We start from the raw sequence: 7,393 nt of genomic DNA on the forward strand, positions 1-7,393 counted from the left end.
CTAAGTAACAGACTCTAAATTAATAGTGAAAACATGCCTTAACAGACCCAAAGTTTCCCATCTGGCATACTGAGATCAACATGCTTTATATAACAGGAGCAAACCTGCTAATGATTCCTTTATTTGGCTTCCCAAAACAGCTGATATCAGATAAGTCCCAAGTCACTGCTGCCTATTGTTCCAAACCTGTTTAACTTTCTTCTGTGGACCATAAAATATTGTTTAACAAAATAAGATATCAAGGCTTGTTTTTAGAACAATCAAATTAAAATGTTAAAAAGCATGTTCAATTGGAAAAGAAAAATAATATGTATCCCCTTTTCAGGTTTTTACTAAATTTACAAAAGAGCAAACTAACAAAACAAAACAACAAAAACTTTAACAAAATGCAAAACAAAAACAACACAACCAAACAACAACAACAAAAAAAACTATAAAAACATCAAAACAAAAACAACAGCACAATAAAAACAAAACCACACAACAATAAATAAATAAATAAAACACAAAACAAAACCTTGGTCTAAAAGTTTTTTTCTCTCTCTCTCTTACTGCAGTGCAGAAACTATTTGTCCTCTCCATGCATTCTTTCACATACACTGAACCACATGTATTCCGGGAAGTTCTCTCTCTTGCTTGCTTCTTTCCCATGCCTCTTTCCTTTCCAAAGAAGTATAGGCATTGCCTGAGTTCTGGGAATGCAGACATTATCAAAGCCTCATTTCCTTGATGTCGGGTGGCTCATTACTTGCCCTGACATCATAAGTGCATTACACTAGACACGTCCTGTCCCTAGATCGGTCCAACTTCCATTAAATTTCCCAGAGCTGATTCTATAGAGATTATCTCACTCTAGCTACTTCTGTCTCTCTGAATCTGTTATCTGACTTCATCGACTTCCTCCCCCTATCCTCCTCCTGTCTGCCAGTCTCTGAAAACTCCTTCTCCATCTCACTCTCTCCTCGAAGTCAAGTTGGAGTTTTAACCTTCAAATGCGTTTCTGGGAAGTGGATGAGATGATTTGGAATTGTTCTTTCATTGCAAAAATGTAAACAACAGGTGAGCATAATGCACACTGTTTCACGTTGTGAAACGCTACCGCTACAGCAGCGGTGGATCTTTCATCTTGGCTCCTGAGTGCTCTGTCCTCCCACCTCCACTCTAATTACTGTGATTACACTGCCATCTTTAAAAGTCTTCATTGGCTCATTCCTCAACATGACCATTTATTTTCGAGCCAAGAAGAACTTATCTATGTCAAGCCGATTCTGCTTGCAGAAGTGTAGAGCCACAAGGGTAGAGGAACAGCACAGGAAATACATCACTGCCTGCACTTACATTGCCATTTATGCTTCAGATGAGCCTAGTGCTTCATCTTCTTGCAAAATCTGAATATGACATTTTTTGAATATGGTGTAGGGCTGTGCAATTAATCGCATGCGATTGTCATGCGCATCTCGTCAGTAAAGCCGGTTCCGTGATTAGTAGTAAATCTCCATCACATGCTTTCAGATGGAGCAGCATTTACTACACAGAGCCGTAGTTCACTGACAATTAGGCAGTATTGCGTTCATAATCGCAGATGAATCGCATTCAATTATGAACGCGATATTGCCTAGCTTGTCAGTGAACTACGGCTCTGTGTATTAAATGCCGCTCCTTTTGAAAGCAGGTGATGGCGATTTACTACCAATCACGGAACCGGCTTTACTGACGCTTGACAATCACATGCGATTAATTGCACAGCCCTAATATGGTGGAAAGTTTTTTTTTTTTTAATAGTCACATTCTATTGCATTGTAAGATAATTCATTAACTACGGATCAGGCTTTACTGACGAGATGCGCTTGACAATCACATGCGATTAATTGCACAGCCCTAATATGGTGGAAAGTTTTTTTTTTTTTAATAGTCACATTCTATTGCATTGTAAGATAATTCCATTCTTGCATAGACTAACCCTAACCCCTAACAAGGACAAGAATCTAACCAAACCAAATTTTCATAATAATTATGTTTAAAATAAAAAAATATATATTTCCAATGGGTAAAGAAAAATAAATGTGTATTTTATTGTAATGTTTATTTCATTTGAATTTATTAAAATTTTTATCTTGCTCATTACTTCACAAAATTTTGTTAGATTTCCCTGAAAATACTTATACGTCTCTTATGTCATTTTTCTTTTCAAGTAAAATATATCTTGTTTTATTAAGGATGTTTACAATCAAATCAAATCAAATCAAATATAAAACAATCAAATTTAATTTAATTTAATTTAATTTAATTTAATTTAATTTTTTGGCTCATTCGATTACCATTTATTTTTGAGAACAAAAAATGCATCACTTCCTGCACTTACATTGCCGTTTCTGCTTCAGATGAACCTAGTGCTTCTTATTGCAAATTCTGAATATACTGTTCTGGGTTTTTTTTTTTTTTTTTTTTTTTTTTAAGTAGTACATCTATTTCACAATCCATTGCATTGTATGTAGATCCCATTCTTGCATTTAGAGAGCCATTTTTATAATCGAAGGCCTTTTTTATAATTGCCATTGATTCAATCTGTTTTGTGCAATTTTGTCGATATATACTAAAAGACAGATTCAGTGACAAGATACAGACTAACTTGGGTGATTTCCTGCCAACTTTTATCCCATGAAGTTTGAGAGTAGCACACAATGTACCATTGAACATGATGTTACCATGCCATTTGGCCTGGTAAACTTAACTCTATCATAAGAGCTTTAAAAGCACATCCCATACGCACGACCTCCGTTACAAAATAAATGATGCTGAGTGGATCTGCAGAGAGAGCAGCCCACACAAAAGCAGGTCGGGACGTTTTCCCGTCAACTGCGTCACGATGTTGACTTAGAGTGGTGAGCGGCTCGACCCCACCGCCAGCTAAGTGCACAATCGTGTTATAATCACACAAGTGTTTAGCACGAAAATACTCCACGATATAAAAATACACACAGGGAATGCATTCAGAACAGCACTGAGGTATTGATTGCTTGGAGTAAATGGAAAATCTTGTAAAATAAGAACAACAACAAAAAAAGGTTTTACAAATAAAATCAGGTTTTAAGTGCCGACTAGAATCAGGATTTAGTCAAGGCTTATCTCAGGACATAACCCTATGAGAAAATGCGCTTCTAGCTTATGAAAATTTTAGCAAAGCGAGATAATGGAAGCACATTAATGGCCAGGAAATGACATACAGAGGTTGAGTAAATAGCACGTTCTATTGACTCAAGTTCAGCAGCTGCAGAACCAACAAAGGACGGTATTGTTCATTTGCAAATGTTATTTGAACAGTGGAGGTGGTAATGGTCATGGGGGTTTTCCTCAGCTTTCTTTCACATTCACAAATCCATACAGTCAAACATTGCATATGACTGTTAGCAAAGAAACCATATGTTTAAGTGACCACTCATACTACAACATCTATTCAGAAGTATCAGTTTACACTTGATTTGTAAGTTTAATGGCTGCCCAGCATATGACAAAGCCTGGATTCAAATGGGGTTAGTGGTCTATGTGGTATTGTAGCTGTCAGAACAGGCTAGCTTTCCCTAGAGACTCCTTATCTCGCATGTAAACTGATGACGGCAGAAGAGGTCATGCACACATGCATATACACCCATCTCCACCTGTCAGTCCACCAACAAAGACTTTTACTGCCAGGAAAGAAAGATTCTGCTTGTTTAAATCCAAATATGCATATCAATAAGATTAATCATGGGCTCAAATCAGTAATAATGGATCTAGTTTGTCATTTCTAATGAATTCACAATCTGATATTTTTAATTCAGATTTGCATGTGTAATATTAAATATAGTTCTCTATTGATTTAACAGTCCTTCTTGGTCTTTTGGCAACAGAAGAGCAGCTATACACAGGGATATAGCAGAAGTATAATGTGTCACTGTATCTTGGCTGGTGTATTTAAGGGCAGGAATATCCACATCAATAATACATGGCAACGTTATGCAACGAGAATACCTGATGGCAGCTGTTGTCTGTGCCAGAGATGGAAAGTGAGATATGCTGCCAAAGGAATATACTACTTTTCAATACACAGCAACAATAAAAATGACAAATTTGGAATGTGGCATTACACTGATGGCAAGTGAAATAACATTATGGACAAAAAGTTTCAACTGAATGGAACCTGAAATAACGTCAATGGAAAGTTCTAGAAGTTCAAAATGATATTGTTTTCTATACTCACTCTTTTTTATTAGCCAATGATGAGTCACCTGCTTTTAAATAGAAACCTATTCAATCAGCAGTGTTAGTGCTGATAAGCTTACATGTGCTGATATATATATATATATTTTTTTTTTTTTTTTTTTTTTTTTTTTTGGGTTTTTTCCTTTTTTTTTTTTTTTAGCATTTTTGTGTTGGTATGTTACATCATATCATTAAATAGCAACATTACATTTCTCAGGGTCATCTAGTGTTATTGCTAGTGTTATCTAGTGGTATTTTCGTATTTAATGAGGTAGTTTCAGAGTCTTGTACATATACAGAGTTCTGGCATGAAACTCTAGATGGCGCAGTCCGATAGGTCTAATGTGATTTTGAGTCATAGCAAGGGTGACATTTTTTTCTTTAGTGCAATTGAAGTGGCATAATTGCACTATAATACAATAAAATCGAATTTATTAGGATATAAATATAATATTATTATAATTAGTTTCCACAACATATTTCTCTTAAACTGCTAGGCTATATGAGACACAGGCTCCAAGCTAACAGAAAAATATTAAGAACATTTTGCAATTAATGGTTCCCATTAAGTTAGAAAAATATTATTTCGAAATGTTCTCTGAACGTTCAAAACATCCAGTTTTTTAAACCATTTTTTTTCTATTATGCAAACGTTAGAGAACAGCATTACGGGAACATAACATTTTTGCATTTTGCCAACATTATGGGAACGTTACTTGTGAATGTTCTCTGAACGCTTTGAAACAAGTCTAGTAACATTGAAAAAAAAAACACATTTGACGAATGTTCAACTGAAGCATTACAGAAAAAAAAATTATAGAATTCTGTAAATAACTTTTTTTGTGCTAACGTTTTTGGAACAATATTGAAGACCAGATAACTTTGAATGATCATTCTATTAAGAGCTCATGTTAACATGTTAATGCAATAGTTAACATGAAATAACTATGGGCAACATATAGTATTTTACAGCATGTTAACCTTTGTTAAAATGTTAAAACAATAAAAAAAAAAAAAAACATAAGTTGTTTATTGTATATGTTAGTTCACAGTGCATTGTATTATTGTATTATTGTTGTATGAAACAGACTAATTCATAATCCGGTACTAAATTGCCTCCAAGAAAACTGTTTAAGCAGAACAATGAAAGTCTCATGAGCTGTAGATCTCTCCTTAAGCAGTTTGTAACTTGATGAAAACTACATCTGACCCCATCAACGTCTGAAATTCTACCCCTGGTCCTCTCTGGGTCAGTACCTCCAGAAACTCCCATTCAGAAACAAACAGGCTACGAGTGTAAACAAAATAGACAAGCAAATCTATCGCAACACTAATAAAAGAAACATTATTTCAACAGAGCATGATGGGACTGTAGGACGAGTTAAATGAAATGTCAGGTTGGATGCGTGACTGAATCAAGCTCATAATGGGCTTCTGGTAAAAATAGGGATGTGAGTTAATCAATGTCCAAGTGTTGGAGAGAGGCGCAGACACTCGCCACTTCTCTGAGTTTCAAAATAAATAATACTGTGTTCATTGTCTTTGCCATCTCACTCGATGCTCTGGAGCAATAAAGCATAGTAAGACAGAAATCAATGAGGGATAATTTTCCTCTCGTCTTCCTCCATCGCTCATCGTTGCTCGGTTTTGTCTACATATATATATTGATTGTGCATACTCTCCCTACTGCCTCCTTTATAAAGGATCACTGCACAATGGATCATTTACTCTGTACTTGGGGAGAAATTATGGAAAACAATGTTTAAGATACCAGAGGAGGCCATAAACATGAGTATTTTGAGTATTTATAGGACTCGAATACTTTTTTAAAGCCCATTTGAGTGTTTAAAAAGAGCCTTTTGAATTCTCAGAACACTAAAAAGTATACAGATAAACAAATATATATATTTTGAAAATACTTTAATTTGAAGACTGTAAACATTCCAATAATTCTAAAACAGTCTTTTGAATGCTCAATACAGGCGAATGGGTTTAGATAAACAAACAGTCTTTTGAATACTCAAAATGTTCAATTGTGTATGGATAAACAGTTCTTAAAAACAAACAAACAAAAAATCTTTAATACTTTTATTCCGCAACAATGCATTAAAATTGAACAAAAGTGACAGTAAAGACATTTAAATGTTACAAAAGTTTTCTTGTTCAAATAAATACTATTCTTTTGAACTTTCTATTCATTAAAGTATCCTGAAAAAAATCCTGGTTTCCACAAAAATATTAAGCAGCACAACTGTTTTCAACATTGATAGCACAAAATCAGCATATTAGAATGATTTCTGAAGGATCACGTAACACTGTAGACTGGAGTAATGGCTGCTGAAAATTCAGCTTTATCATCAATGGAATAAATTACATTTTAAAATATATTAAAAAATAGAAAAGAGTTATATTAAATTATAATAATATTTAACAATACTACTGCTTTTGAGTACTAAAAAATTGTATAGCATCTATCTTTAAAAGCACTCTATAGGTGTTTAAAACAGTCCTTTAAATACTTATAACATTCAAACAAGTATAGATGGATAAATACTTTTAAAACAGTCATTTGAGTAAACACTCAAATGTGTATAGATAACAGTTCTTTGAATCCTTAAAAAGCATTTGTTTTATCTAAAATATATAATCTTTGAGAATTCCGAGGTGTATTTCAAAGTTTGTTTTGTTTTCCACCTTCCTTTCTCTCCAGAAACACTTTCACCATCTCCCACTGGCCTAAGTGAATCGGATTCAGTAGTTTATTTCTTCATTCAGTAATAGTCCTAAAGAGAGCCACTCACTCTGTGTTTTCCGATGGCAAGGACTCTCAAGAGACTGATTTGCAAACATACACTAAATTAAGCAGGCATGATGCCAGCATAAAGGTGTGAAGTGAGAGCTTTTACAAAGGTGTGAATCATTGTCCGGCTCCAACTACACCATCGAGATATTGGTGTGACTCTGAAAAGTCTTCCCTGTGGATTAACATATTTTGCTGCATTAAAACAGCCGTAATGACAACACTGACAACACACTCAAAAGAAAGAAGTAGTTTCTAAATGTGCCGAACATGACAGAATTCCCAGAGCAAAACTGATATATATACATATAACTGTATATATATATATATATATATATATATATATATATACAT

This window comes from Sinocyclocheilus anshuiensis, unplaced genomic scaffold (assembly GCF_001515605.1).
Source record: "Sinocyclocheilus anshuiensis isolate Anshui unplaced genomic scaffold, SAMN03320099.WGS_v1.1 scaffold3105, whole genome shotgun sequence".
NCBI lineage: Eukaryota > Metazoa > Chordata > Actinopteri > Cypriniformes > Cyprinidae > Sinocyclocheilus > Sinocyclocheilus anshuiensis.